We start from the raw sequence: 15,378 nt of genomic DNA, 5'->3' as shown, positions 1-15,378 counted from the left end.
GCCTCGGTTCCCTCTGCTATCAGTTGGGTATAGTTTCCTGCCCCACTTCCCTGACAGAGTGATGGTGAGGGCTAGATGAGAAACTGGAAGCCAGCATCCCTGGGAGTTGTGCTAGATGCCACTGTGTGCCACCATGTCTGTGCCTTGCCTCAATGACAACAGAGTGGCCAGTACTGGCTGCCACGGCTTCTGACCAGCCTCTGGCCTAGGGGCTCACACCATCACCCTCAGCTGTGGGTTCTCGCTGGGCCATGTTCTGTGGATCCGTCCAGGCCCCATGCACAACCCAAAAGTTGTAGCGGGGGCAGGTTACACCCCATAGGGGACTCGGATCAACGGGACATGGAAGCACAGGTAAACTCCCCTTCCCCACCCCAGATGGACTGCTGGAGGTACAAAAGTCTTACAGAGCCTCTCCAAAGACACCCAGTGAGATGGACTCCTACAGGAAGGCATCCCCATACCCATTCGTTCCCCTTCCCTCGCCCCTGCGTCTCTGGACCACACTCCGGGTAAGTGCGGGCACTTTAGCTTTGGCTCAGGCTCCAATCTCTGGGGAAGCTGGGCTGGGAGAAGAGCCTCCATTTGTCTTGCTTCTGTGCCCTCTGTCCCCTACACCCCCTCTCCCCCGTGCCGTGCCTGCAACGGGCACATGCTGATGGCAGAGTTTATGGGACAGGTCGCTGGCCCCTGAGCTTCACATCAGGGGTGGGGAGCGCAGGAGGGGAGAACGCACAAGATCGGCTTCTGGCCCAGAACTGCGCTCACACACCGGGCAGCCTTAGTTCAGGAGGTGAACACCCTGCTCCAGCCTCTGCTCGGCCCAGCTGCGGGACCGCTTGCACACACTCCTCCATCCGGGTGCCTTCCCGGGGGTCCGGAGCTCGGCCTGATGCAGCTCAGAGTCAAGGCCCGTCTTAGGGACGTGGCCAAAGTTCTTAGCTTCTGAGTATTTGCAGCTGCCCCGCATCTCAAGTCTGCACACACACATGCAAACCTTGTAAGGAAAACACACAGTGACAAAAGCGTCAGGAGTGAGCAGAGGGCCCTGGAGGAAGAGAGGGAAGTGCAGTGAGTGGGGGCAGATGGTCTCAGAGACTTCAGGAGAGTAAGTGGCAAGAAGGCAGGCAGCCTCAGCGCCCCAAGAGACCCGGCAGTGGAGGAAAAAGAGGGTTTCTAGGAGTTTTCTGTAGAAGATTATGAATCAAATTCCCTTTTGTAGCCTCCTTCAGAGATTTCAGCTAGAGACGTGAGTACCACACACGACCACACTGTTTCCTGATTCGGCGCCAGCAGACTGGGGCCCTGAGGGGTCCAGGCCCTCCCTCGGGGAGCAACACAGGAGGGCATCTGCTTCTGGCCACACGTGTGCAAAGGCCACACACGCCCTGGGAGGGACAGCCATGCACCGGACCTGTGCACACCTTTTGTGACCTGCTGTACCGTCCTTCTACCCACAAACTCCAGCTGTGCCCTAGATGGCCTGCACAGACCCTGCAGCCCCCAGCCATCTCCCCCAGAGCCCCCGGGCCCCTGGGAGCTGCTGCTCTGACAGAGGGCCAGGGCCTCACCATGAGGGCCGGAACCTGCTGTGAGCACCCAAATGTGCCCCTCATGTTGGCCCAGGCCTGGGTAAGGGCTACACTCCTTCCCAAGTGCTTCTCCTGCTTCCTGTGCCAAGCCATCCAGTGAGGCCCCGGGGAGGCCCGACACTGCCCAGTGGTCCTGCAAAGCACTCCCACAGTCAATGAGCTGATGTCGCCAACGGTTTACTGGAACATTGTTGGGTAAGGAATATAAATGACACTGACTCTGATGCCTGCAGTATCTGTTGCAGAGTCTTCTGTGTTCACAACTGTCCAGGCAGCCCTGTACACCTTCCTGGAGGTGTTCCCATGCCCAGCGTCTGCTCTCAGACAACTGGCCCTCATCTCTGGCCTCCCAGCCCTGGAGGGAGCCTCCAGGTCGCTGCTTCATCCCGCAGGGCCTTTCCCCGGCTGGCTCTGGGCAGGAAGGGACTCAGAGTGGCCAGCTGGGGCAGGAGCCTCCTCAAGGGAGGGACCGCAGCCTGCCACACTGGTGGGCTTGCCGAGCCCTCAGGCCTCCTGGCCTCCAACACCCAGCTTACCAGCTCCCAACACCAGCTCTTTCCCCAAGGCAGATCCTGGGAAATGGGAGACAGAGCTCAACCCCGACAGGGCATCTGCAGGAAGCAAGCGCTTCCTTCAGCCCCAGGGGGACTATTGGAAGAACACAAAAGATAACTGGCTAACCTCAGACAAAGCCAACTCTGCCCCAGTTGATAGTGGGGACGGCAGCCTTTGGAGGGAATGGCCTCCTGCACAGCAGGACAGGAACAGGGTCAGGCCTTCACTCGACTCTGAAGGGTAGGAGCTGGGGCAGGTTCCCAGGGCAGTCAGAATTTTAGCACCCCTTCCAGATCACAGAGTCTGCAATTCCAGAAATTTCTGAGAAACACAAAAGCAGGGATAAGCTTTCTTTTGACTAACCTTCAAATGTTTGTCATTAGGGATTGGAGCCCAGCCATATGCTAGGCATCACACATCTCACTTGATGCAATGTCCCCTAACCCAGGGGGCAGCACAGAGACACCCATTTCTCAGATGAGGGCACTGAGTTCAGGGCATCTGTATAATGTTGCTCTGGGGGGCAGCTGTGAATACGTCTGCCCACCTCCCTGCTCCTTCTCAGCACTGTCATTTCTGCTCATCAACGTCCCTGGCTGGGCATGACCCTCTGAGCACTGGATGAAGGCTGAGGCCATCGCCCTGGACACATGAATCAATGCACATCCCAATGGCATTCTGCATGTAATTCCAGGGACTGGTGGGTACCCAGAAGCCCATCTACAAATGTGAAGTTAAGACTAGCTTCCTAGAAAACAGGAATAAAAATGGCCTTCGGGGCCCATCCTGCATGAGTCCCCCATGATCTGCCAGGAGGTGGAAGAGGGGCACCCGTCGGCCTTGCCTCTGCCAGCTTCGCAAGGGGTGCTTCTTTTGGAGGCAGCACGTGGGCTTCTATTTTTTAACCTACTCAACAAAAACGAAGACTATTTTTAGCTCAGCAAGCTGCAGGGCATCACAATTAGCAACTGAAAATTACACATTTTGCCAGTCTCCCTTCTTTTGGCTGGAGGATAAAGAGAGACAGAGAGACAGGGTGGGGGTTGGGAGAAAGTGCTCCTGGAGGGAGCTGGGTGCCAGTGCTTTCACCCCACCCTTGGTGGGCCACTTAATCAAGAGGGCAGCCTTTGGCAGAAATTTCAGAATGAGTGTATTCATGGAGCTATCTTGGGTTACATCCTGGCTCCAGAAAAATCCAGCCTTGGTGGGAGCAGGCAGGAGCCCCGTTGGCACTCAGAGGCCGCAACTGGGGAGAATATCATGCTGGCTACTTGGACCAGGGCCAGCAACACACACAGACCAGCTCTGCTGGGGACTCTGGGGCAGCCAAGGTCAGGCAGGAGCACAATGGACCCCATCACCCTTCTAGGGCTGTCTGCTTCTCTAAAATCATTTGCACTGGGGCGGAGTAGGAGGTGGAATGTTCCACAGAACCCAACTCCTTGTCCATCCATGCATGCATCCATCCATCCATCCATCCATCCATCCATCCACAGATGTTAACAAAGACCTACCTAGACACTGGAGACCCAGCAATGAAGCAGACAGGATCTCTGTGCCCACGGAGCCCCTACTGGAGCAGGCTGTAGCTGCCAGGCATAATGACCCATATCAATGGATGCAATATTGGGGGTTTAAAAAGAATCAGCACTCTAGAATAGGAAGAGGAGAAGAGGATCTGGAGTGTGGGGACAGAGCAGATGGTAACCTAACCAGATGGAGAGACTGGCCTCCCTAAGGAGGTAGGGTCTGAGCAGACTTGAAGGAGACTTCTAGAAAAGGAAGAACATGGTGAGCAAGGAAGGGCTGGTGTCAAGGCTTCCAGGCCCTACAACCTATGAGCCTTCATCCCACTGGCTCTCTGGAAATCTTCCCTGGAGCATGTCTTGCTTGCTCACTTCCAAACAAATATTTCCTGATTGCCTATCTTTCAGCCATACTAAATGTGTCGGGCTGCAGTGGGCAGGGCACCCTCTCTGCCTTCCTCTACTGCCTACACAGGTCTCCGGGAGACTCCTCTGGCGTGGGTCCAGGATGAAGCACGCCTTCCAAGAGGCTCTCCTGGAATCTGAAGGTGACCCCTTTGAGGTGCAGACTGGGGAGAGGAATTGGCTGAGGGGACCCTCACTTTACACAGCAGGAAACTCTAGGCGGGAGGTTGTAAGACAAATCAAAATTATAAATGAAATGCTTTGTTTACATGCATGCCCCCTGGGGACACCTGGGTAGCTCAGTGGTTGAGTGCCTACCTTTGGCTCAGGGCCTGATCCTGGGATCGAGTCCCGCATCAGGCTCCCTGCATGGAGCCTGCTTCTCCCGCTGCCTAGTTCCGGCCTCTCTCTGTATATCTCTCATGAATGAATAAATAAAATCTTTTAAAAAAATGCATGCCCCCCCAACCACTTTTATAGGGTTCCTTGTGCATATGCAAAATATTTTGGTAAACCTTTAGTGGATCCACCCTGACTTAGGGCCAGGTGGTGCTGGCAGCTCTTGGGGCAGATGGCCCAGTGACCTGCCAGTGGCCCTCAGGGCATCATCCGCAAAGGGCACAGATTAACAACACCTGCTTGAGAGGATCTGTGTGCTCAGCTCACAGTCATTTCCATAGATTCTGGTGGGTGCAAGAGCTTCTAGGAGCCAAGACCCTGCAAGCCATAGGTTGCCCCAGCCCCCAGAGTGGCCTGTCCTCTGGCTCAAGTGGTTGGATCCTGGGCCACAGGGGAGCAGCTTCCTTCAGACCTGCTGTCCATCCGCCTCTGGCTCCTTCACTCCCAGGAATGGAGGGCTGTCCCAGTAGCAGAAGGACACAAGCAGCCCCCAGCCTGAATTCAGACACTCCTAAGGCAGGAACCTCCCTCTTGGGGGCTGTACTCCTCCTCCCCACACACTGGCTCTCAGACCCTCCTAACTTTGAGCTGTAATGTGTCTCCCTTAAGCACCAGAGAGCCCTGGTCCTGTCTGCTGGGCCACATGCTGCAAGTATTTGGGGTCTGGCTGCAAGCGTGAGCTGGAAGTCCAGTGGACTGGCAGTAAGGTCTGACCATGCCACAAGCTGGAGCCACATCCTCCTCTGCAAAAAATCAGCACCTCCAGCACCTATATCACAGGTGGTAGTAAGCATGCAGTGAGGCCCCCACACTTAGGACATGCTCAGTATCAGCTGATTGGGGTGGACTTGTCATCAAAGCTACCTGCTACCTTCCTAGACACAGATTTTGGGGGCTGGTGCTGGCCTCTCTTGACCCCATCTCTGAGGTCCCTCTCACTCACCTCCTTGTGCCCAGGACAGCAGAGTCCCCTCCTGCACACAGGAGAAAAGTGGGGAGAAGTTACCTCCTGCCTCCAGACAGACCCATTGATCTGCCTGCACTGCCCTGCCCTGGCAAGTGGGGCTCTGAGCTGGTTCTGGCCTCAGGGTGGCTGCTTGGCCCCTGCCCAAGGTGGGGAGGGGTGGGGGTGACACACCCCTGTGGACAGGTCCTCAACCCTCCTCCCTCCTCATCCGCATGGACTTTCCAGCAGGGAAGGCCTTGGGAGGAAATGGCTGGTCCCATCCCTGCAGATCGGGCCACGGGAGCACCCTGCAGCTCCTACCTCTCCGTCCTCCCAGCCGAGTGGGCATCAGGAGCTCCTGGAGGGCAAGCAGTGACATTTTTTACATAAACTAAGCTTCTGGAAATCACATCACAAATGCCATGAGAAAGGGCCGTATTTACCTCGGTGTCCCCTATGGGCCTGGGGGGGCAGTCTGGGGCCTGGCGGGGGGTTGCAGGCTGGACTCCAGCCAGGAGGCAGCTGCTGTGGGAACCAGAGCCGGGCAGCACCTCCCCGGGTGCCTCCTCGACAAAGGCCTAGACTAGGGAGCAATGCTGATAATTAAAGCTTTGTTACAGACGCATGATTCATTTTTTTTTCCTTCTGAATTCCTTCCTAGCACCAAATACTATTTGAATTGAGTGAAGGAATCTTGCCATCTCCTCTTCACACTCCTAAATACAAATTCTGCAGAGCCCGGCTTTTTTCCTCATTTTTCCCCTCCTTCTTTTCTTCCTTTCTGTCCAGTCAGCTTCTTCTGGTGGCTGCTCAGGGGACAAAATGTCATTGTCCACCAATAACCATCCCGTTATTGAGCCTTGAGAGGTCCTGGGATGGAGCAGGTAGGATTTCAGAGAATCCTTGCCCTTTCCCGCAGGGCGGCGGGCTGGCACGCGGCCTCCCACTCGTGGCTGAGGGCCCTGGGACGGGGGCGGTCCCCAGGGCCTCCTTCCCCTGGGGCCCACCCACTGGATTCCACAGGGGTCACCCCAACACTCCCCCATGTGCGGTGCAGCTTGCACTCCTGGAGGTTAAGCGGCCGGCCACAGGCCAGGACAGGAGAGTGCCCCAACAGATCCACTTGCGAGCCAGTCCTGTCATTTCTGGGAGTCTTCTCAAGGTGTCCCAAAGGGGAGCAGGGCACAGATCCCCACCTCTACCGGACTCGCTCCTCTAGGGTCCCTTTTCTACGTGGAGCAGCCACCTAAGAGGCTGCTGCTCAGAACCTGCCCCGTCACTGGGGCTCTGCCCATCAGGCAAGAAGAGCCGGGGTTCCAGGAGGGGGACAGTGAGGGGACTGCATCAGAGCTGAGGGTCCTTGAGAGGCAGGGAGGCTGGGCTCCCCAGGATGGGTGGGGTAGGGAGTGGGACAGGCTGTGGCTCAGACCTTCCTAGGTGTAAGAGTCAGCCTCCACCTCCAAGGCTGCCTAGGGTTGCTGGGGTATAGAAAAATAAGAACACACAGTTCCCTTATTTTCAAATGACATCTAATTAGGCTAAGCAACGATTTTCCTTTGTGTTTAAAACAAATAAAAATCAATTTCCTTTGCTTGAACTGTCACCCTCCTTGTAGACACCCCGAGGAGTGCCCCAGGACCCTGCTGTGCTGGGAGTAGGAGGGTTCTGTGTAGCCTTGGGATGGAGGGCAAGGGGGCTCCCAGCTCCTTCCTGCTGGACCCAGAGAGCTGTTTCCACTCCCTGGGCCACTTCCTATGTCCACTCCCTTGTACACAGCAGCTTTACTGCCACACCCCCGATGTCCCCTGGCCCTGGGGGCTCATGACCAGTAGCGAGATCCCAGCCAGCAGCCCCCAGGAGTACCAAGGGCCCAACTGCCTCCATCCCTCCCCAGGGTAGCACACTTCCCCACATAAGGCACTACATATGCTGCTAGCACAACAGCTGTCATCCCATCTTCCAGAGGAAGGAACAAAGGCTGAAAGGGCTTACTTATATCATCAGCCCAGATCTTACAACTCCAAAGTAGGAGTCTGAGATCTGAAGCCTGGTGAATGTGACCACCATGATCTGACATAAAACCTGGAACCATCAGCACAGGCTCAGGAGAAAGGGGAGCAGATGTAAGATGAGGCAGGTAGCAGCCAACCAGGACCCTCTGAGATGGACACGGCCTGGCCCAGGTAGAGTCACCTGCTTGGATTGTGTAGAGAAGGGCCCGATGAGTGCAGCGCTGAGGCCAGGATGAGTGGGGTGGTCATGTCAGGGTCCCAGGGCCAACCAATGATGTGCCCCCAAGAAATCCCATGCTGGGAGGATTTCAGGACTTCCCTGAAACAGCTCAGCAACCTCACTGGCAATGGGTGACATTCACGGAGAGCCTTCTACCCACTGGGCCATCCTGCACATCCCATAGCACTCTCCAAGGCATTACTGTCCACCTTCCATGAGGTGCAGACCAGAAGGCTAAGGATAGCCCCAGGCCACATGATCTGACAGGGCAGAGCTGGGGGCCTAGCCACATCTCCTCGCCAGCAGGCTGTTTCTTTCTGCCAAGGATTGAAAGTGAAAAGCGAATAGGAGAATATGCCTGCCCTGCTGTGCCCAGGAAATGGGTCAGCTGTCAAAGTCCAAGCACAATGCAGTGAGCTCCTCTTCATGGACCAGATAGAGAGAACAACAACTGATATTTTCTATAATTTCTGACAAGTGGTGGATACCCAGAGTTAAGGGGTAGAAAGGAATGAAAACAGTGCAGTGTCTTCCCTTGAACCAGAGGCATGGAAGCATGAAGAGACAGTACATGGAATACCTTCCATCCAGAGTATTCATCTGCATTGTTCACACATCCTATAACCAATGAAACCCCAAAAGAGTCTCCCAACAGAAATGTACGGGTAACTGAACATTGTGGACACAACTTAACACAATAGCTGGTTATTAATAAACAAACTGTGAACCAAAGAAGTCTACCCACTTGATTAGAAAGCTTCCCTAAGGGCAGCCCCGGTGGCACAGTGGTTTAGCGCAGCCTGCAGCCCAGGGTGTGATCCTGGAGACCCAGGATGGAGTCCCACGTTGGGCTCCCTGCATGGAGCCTGCTTCTCCGGAGCTCTGCCTGTGTCTCTGCCTCTCTCTCTCTCTGAATGAATAAATAAATAAATCTTAAAAAAAAGAAAAGAAAGCTTCCCTAAGTCATGTTTGTGTTAAAGAGGCAATCAAAACTTCAATTACAGACATATCAGAGAAATAACTCTTACAAGAAAATGCCTCATGAAATTTGATATGGCCAAAGCTGCTCTCAGAGAAACATTCATAGACTTCAAATATATTTTAAGTAAACAAGAAAAAATGAAAATGAACTCAGCACTTGACTCAAAAAGCTAAAAAGAGCTTCAAAACAAAACAGACCTACAGCAAAGCAAAGTGGAAGGAATTACTAAAATATAAATTAGTGTATTTAACTAAGGAGAGAGTAAAACTTGCTGACTGAATGTAAGAGCTGATTTTTCTTTTGAAAACACAAAATAGAAGGATAAACCTCTCACAGTTCTAATCAACAAAAGGGTGGAATAAAGGGAAGGAGGAAGGAGAGCAGGAGGTTGGGAGGGAGGGAATGAAGGGAGAAGTAGGGGGAAGATGGTAGGAGGGAGAAAATGCAAAAATACAGCTACTAGGAATGAAAAAGGGAATCTAGTCTCAGATATAGAGAAGAAACTATAAAAGAATCAACTATATAAATCTGTGCTAAAAGGTCCAAAAGCATTTGAACAGGGATATTATTTAGAAAATATAAATAACCAAAATAAACAAAAAATGCTTAAACCCCCAAAAGACCAATAACCATAGTGCAAATTAAAGTTGACAGCCAACCAAACCTTAGGGAAAAATTAAACCAACTCCTGGCTGAGACAGTTTCTAAAATGAATTATTCCAAGCCTTGGAGGATAAGATAATTTTATAAGATATTTAAACTATTTCAACTATGCAATTCATATTGGAAACCTTTCCTATTCGTTTTACAAAGCTGACATAACTATGATTTATAAATGTGACAAATCTGTCCCCTAATAAAAAGTACAGATAAATTCTTACTTATGAATATGGATGAAAAATACCCTAAGCAACTTATCAGCAGAATGAACCCAGAAGCATTTTAAGGCACAATTGAGTCTGACCCAGTGGGATTTATTCCAGAAACATGAGGATGATTTAGCTCAGGAAAGCTAATAAGTCAACACATTAATAGGTCCAAGGAGGAAAGAAATTTGATGATCTTGCTAGATATAGGAAAGCTTTCAATGAAATTTAATATCCATTCTTGCTGTACACTCTTGGCAATTAATGCGAGAGGAGAGGAGCCTACTGTTCATGATGAAGAATATCCAAACCATTGAAATTTAGAGCCAATTTCAGACTCAGTAAAACATTAGAGGCCTTCTCATTAAAATGAAGATCAAGCCAAGGACAACTGCTATTATTTAATGTTGCTTTGCCCCTTTCAGAAAACACAATAAGATAAGAAAATAAATAAAAGATACATTAGAAATGAAGAGCTAGAATGTTCCTTGTGCAGGTAATCTGATAATTTCTTAGGTTTTCTAGGAGGCCAAACTGAAAAGCTGTTCAAACTAGTAAGAAAGAATTCACTTATCAATTATTTAATATTAATTTTTTAAAAAATGAACAGCTTAGCTATCTACCTCCCTTGGGTACAAAGTGTCCTTGTCCCCAAAGATATCCCCACCATGTGGAGCAGGTGCCGGATGCTCAGTCCAGCGGCAGCAGTAGGGAGAGGTGTGTGTGAGCAGCTGTCCCGGGACCTCCCAGCTCTGCAGGTGGCCCCACCTTTGGCCAAGGATACAAGGGCCACCCAGGTCAGCCACCCGGCCACACACCGTGACACTGCACCGCTGCGCCCTTCAGGCTGGCACTAGCGTCCCCTGGGAACCCGCGGGGGCGCTCCTCCAAGGCTGCTGCCCACAGCTCACAGGAAGGCCAGGCTCCGGGAGCAGAATGCACGTCAGCTCCTCCTGCTCCCCGGCACTGCTGCAGCCGTGACCCTGGAGCCTGGAGCCCACCTTCCCCTGGGTTACCGGCGCAGCGACCTCTTGAAGGCCAAGTGAGACCCAGTCCTGGGACTGGGGACTCTGACTCAGTGGCCAGCCCCACCTCAGGCAGGGGGTAGCCGTGACATCTGGGAACTGCTGCGGCTGGGCCTCGCCAGGCAGGTGGGTGTGAGCAGGACAGTGAAGGCGGCTTGTTCCACTGCAGGCTGAGGTGCCCGCCAGTGGCTTTGCCAGAGAAACGCCACCGAGGACAGGAGGCCACAGGGCTGAAGCCCTCGCAAGCCTGGGACTCTCCTGAGGGGAGAGACTGAGAGACCCCACTAAAGGTCCATGGCTGCCTTACTCCTCCTGAGACCCGGAAACACCACTGCCTTTGTCCACATGCTCCCACCTGACTGCTTGCCCTGGGGCCCCTTTGTCCTGGAGACCACGGGGACCCGGACAGTCCAAAACCCAGCATAATGGAGGCATCCTGGTCTGGGAGCCAGTTCTACCCCCCAACCTCCTACCTAAACTCAAGTAAGCCAGGCTACTGTGGGCCTCAATTTCCCCAGGTGTAAAACAAGGAGGCAGAACTTAGCAGTCTCCTCGGGCCATGTCCAGTTCTCATGTTTATTCCTTCCTTCCCTCACTTAGTCAGTCAACAAACATCCATGAGGCCCTACTGACCTGTGCTGCATACCTGGAAATGGAAGAACCCATGGGCCTCAGTATCTGCCAGAGCAGACGGGTGCAACACCACCATGCAGCGTGAGCAACTCAGAACCAGAGTCTGTGCTGAATGCTGAGGAAGCACAAGGGTGGAGAGGACTAACTCTGTAGGAAGGAGTCAAGGAAGGCTTCCTGGAAAAGGTGATTTTGAGATGGGCTTCCAAGATGACCAGGGATTTTCCAGGAGGTTAGGAGAAGTAAGAGCATGGAGACAGGACAGGTCTCCTGGCTGACGCAGCAGTGCTGACAGATGCAGCCATCCTCTGGTCACTCCTCAGCAGCTCCCCTGGAGGATAAGGCCCACAAAGCCCAGAGGTACAGAGGGTATAGGCAGCTTCCATAGAGACCTCAACTCCAACACAGGCCACACAACGCCTGAGCCAAACCCTATGCATTCCAAGGCCAGCCTGTGACTGTCCCCCAAGCAGCCCTCACGACTGCCTAGCCCTTGAAGACCAGACTATGGCGGTCCTGTGCTTACTAGCCATGCTGTCCCCAGGACTTCTGCCAGTCCCTGATACACACAGCAGCCAGGTCAATACCGAACTCTACAGTGCCCTTGGCCCACCCTGCTGTCCCTGGGGAAACTCACACAAAGGGCCCCCATCCCAGCAGGCAGGACCAGCAAGCTGGCGGTGTGGTGCCCAGGCCAAGCTGCCCAGAGGCAGCAGGCACTGGCGTGAGCTGTACATCCAGAAGGCAGCAAGGGGGCAGCAAGGGGCCCATAGGATGGGAGACACCAGGGCTCCAAATCAGCACTCCACGCCAGACCTCCGCCCTCCCATTGCCAGGTGACATCTCCCCGGGGGATGTCAAACTGTTTCTGCCTCCTGCCCACCCCAACGGTGCTCCCTGCATCTTTCCTCACCTTTTGCTGGGGGCAATGTCCTTCTTCCTGGGGTCAACCTGCCCCTTGCTGCCCCCAGTGCCACCTCTCCGCACCCCCCCCACAAGGCCTCTCGCCAAGCTTCAGGGTGCTTCTGGATGGGCCCTTCTGCCCTGCACCGCAGCTCCCTGACCTGAGCCCCTGGGTCACGCAGCTGGCTCCCCTTCCTGTCCCTCTGGCCTGCTCTGCTCCTGACACCCAGCCTCCATCTGTCCTCTGGACACATAGGTGGCTTCCTCTTCAAAGTCCTGCCTAGCGCTTTCCCAGTGTGCCCTCCAATCCCACTACCACCTCCTTCCCTTCCTCCCCTCTGCTCTTCCTGCACACCGCACATGGCACACGTTCCAAGGTGTCCCCTCACCATCCTACCCCAGGTGCAAACAGCAGTGGGGGTCAGTACACTGGGCCCTTCTAGCCAGTCTGAGCAGGATGGTCACTGCCCATCCTAGTGATACTGAGCAGGGCCACGCGACTCATCTGGCTCAAGAGCAGGAAGCAGAAGTACAGGCGGCACTCTGAGCTGGGGATTACCACGCTAGTGCAGGAGCCTCTCTTCCACTCCACACAGAGCCTCAGGAAGGCTTGGGGCAGGATCCAAATTGCAGTGTAGTTAAAACCCACTGGGTTCATGGGGTTGATCTGTTTCTGCAGATACCCTGAGTTATTCTGACCCATGTACTCTCCCTAGGTCCCATTCCTCTTTCTCACCTTACCTTTTCTCTTTATCATCACCATGCAACATTCCACATCATATTTAATTTTTTTTCTAAGTTTTTTTTTTTTAAGAAATTTCTGCACCGAACATGCGGCTCAGGAGTCGCACGGTCATCCAATAGAGCCAACCAAGCACCCCTCATGTTGTATCTACTGATGGTGCTTTCCCCTATTCTCACTTGCTAGAAGGTGGGCTCCATGAGGACAGGGAATGTGGTGTTTGGTCCCCTGCTGAATCCACAGAACCTGCACACAACAGGTGTTCAGTCAGTGTGTGCTGAACAAGTGATGAATGAAGAAACAAACAAACGAGGCCTGCGACTTTGGCACAGCCAGGGCTGGCCAGCTCAGCGGAGGCCCCCCTCTGTGTCCCTGCCTCCCCCCCACACACACACTGGGCCTGAGCTCCCAGGTCTGTGCGGCCAGCTGCATGAGAAGGGGGCTGGGAACAGAGGCAGCTCCCCGTACCTGAGTCACACTGCCAATCTGTCTCAAAGGGTGGATTCTAATAAACAGCCATGGAGATGCAGCACGCTGCCTCATGATCAAGATTACACCCAGGACATGTTCTGTCTCCTTTGCAGCAGCAAGGAAGCTACCCACACTCCTTGAAGCCCCACCCTGGAGCTCACTCTCCTTAAATATAGGGCATTTGTAGGCCCACACAGGCACCACCCTGCCCCCATACACACCTCCCCTCCTTCTCCCTCTCTCACACACACATCCCATATATAAACACGCCTGCATTTTCACATACTCTCACTCTCGCCCACACATGGCACACACACATACACACCTCCCACGAGCCCACTTCGTCACAGACCTCCTCCTCTCCCCCACCTCCTCCAGGGCAAACAGGTGGTTCTGCACCCCTCAAGTCTGGGAAAGGATCCAGGGTTGTCCGGGCTCTAACAAACCTGACTGCCAGTCCCAAAGCAGCCACCCTCCTCCTGCATGCTGCTGGGGCTGCTGTCTCCTGCCTCCCTGGCCCTATTCACACCACAAGGGCCCCTGCGACGCGTGCAGGTGCCCCTCAGCCATAGAGGATCACTAGTATCAGCAAGCCGTGCCAGGAAGAGCAGTAGCAGCCCAGGGCATCCACCCATTCTGAGCCCTGGCGCCGCCCACCTGGCAGCAGGTGCCCCAGCGCAGACCTGCAGAGGGAGTGGTTCCCTAGGGCAGGCTCCTTGAGCCGAGCGGGGCCAGCCTGGCGCGGAGGGTCCACTGACTGCCGGAGGACAGCGCCTCTTCCCGAGCTCTCGGCGGCGCAGGAACCCCTGCCCGCGGTCTTGCCGCAACCGAGGGCTCGGCCTGCGTGTGCCCCCACGTCGCCGCCTCGCCGTCCGGCACCTGCCACGTGCCGCAGCCCTACCTGGGGCTCCAGAAACATCCTGGCCGCTGCTCCCCGCGCTGAGCCCCGGCGCCGCGAGCGCCCGGAGCGCGGCCGCTCGTCTCCCCGAGCGCCGAGGAAGACCCGCCCCCGCCCGCCCGCCCCGCCCCGCCCGCGGGCTCCCCGGGGCCCGCTGCCCTCCGGCTCGCTCGCGGCCCCGCGCAGGGCGGGGCGGGGCGGGGCGGGGCGGGCGGGGCACCCGAGGGCCTGGGTGGGGCCGAGGCCCGCGGGGTCGCGCCAGAAACGGGGCGGGGGCGGGGGCGTGGGCGGCGGGGCGGGGCGGGAAGGGGGCCGAGGGGCGGGGCGGGAGGGGCCGAGGGGCGGGGCGGGAGGGGGCCGAGGGGCGGGGCGGGAAGGGGGCGGGAAGGGGGCCGAGCGGCGGGGCGGGAAGGGGGCGGGAAGGGGGCCGAGGGGCGGGGCGTGAAGGGGGCCGAGGGGCGGGGCGAGAGGGGGGCGGGAAGGGGGCCGAGGGGCGGGGCGGGAAGGGGGCGGGAAGGGGGCCGAGGGGCGGGGCCCCGCCCGGGGGTGGACGAGGAGGGCAAGTGCGGGCGCGCGGCCGGGGGCGCGGCGAGGGCGCTCGGGCCCTGCGCGGGGCCTCGGGGCGCTGGGAGCGCAGGGGCGCGGGCCGTGCCGTCAGTCTGGCGGCCGCACCAGCGCGTCAGTGCTGCGGGGCGCGATGTGCCAGCGGGCGAAGGGGGGCTCTGTGGGTCGCGACTCGGTGTGGGGTACGAGCAGATGCGTCGGCGAGATCCCGCTCGCGGAGAGCCCCGCTGTGACCCCATCTCCTCCCTTTGAGCCTCTCTTCCACCTTTGCGACCTCACCTCATCGTAGATATCCACTACAGAGCAGGTGCTTGGCCAGCACTTGGCTTGAATGCTTCCCTTGACGGGGCGCTCACTCTGGTCGCAAGCGTCACACGGAACTCTGTTCTTCCATTTCCTTGAGTGAACACGGGGGATACGGCAGCTGCTTTTGTGGGAGGACTAATCTGAGACATGGCGCGGGGCGGGCCTGGCACATGGCACAGTGAGCCATCACTCCACCCCCAGAAGCCCCAGCACTCCGAAGGAATCCTGTCAGGTGACACGTCACCCCCTCCATCGTGTGCCTGCCGTGGACCCCAACCTGGGCTCTGATAATTTGGATGGAAAAGATGGACTGAGCCAAGAGCACCTTCCCTGGGA

General features: G+C 55.8%; 1 protein-coding gene across 1 annotated transcript in view; it reads right to left on the bottom strand.

Moving 5' to 3' along the window:
- RASGEF1A (RasGEF domain family member 1A) overlaps positions 1 to 15,071 on the bottom strand; it is a 32,482-nt gene extending 17,411 nt beyond the window's left edge. Inside the window, 1 exon segment of the mRNA XM_055345708.1 lies at positions 15,016 to 15,071. The gene's annotated coding sequence lies outside the window, so the exon portion shown is untranslated.
- Between the last annotated feature and the right edge of the window lie 307 nt (positions 15,072 to 15,378).

Source organism: Nyctereutes procyonoides, unplaced genomic scaffold (genome assembly GCF_905146905.1).
Source record: "Nyctereutes procyonoides isolate TBG_1078 unplaced genomic scaffold, NYPRO_anot_genome, whole genome shotgun sequence".
Taxonomy (NCBI): Eukaryota; Metazoa; Chordata; class Mammalia; order Carnivora; family Canidae; genus Nyctereutes; species Nyctereutes procyonoides.
The sequence above is the reverse complement of the archived record's forward strand: the minus strand, read 5'-3'. Positions and strand labels throughout refer to the sequence as shown.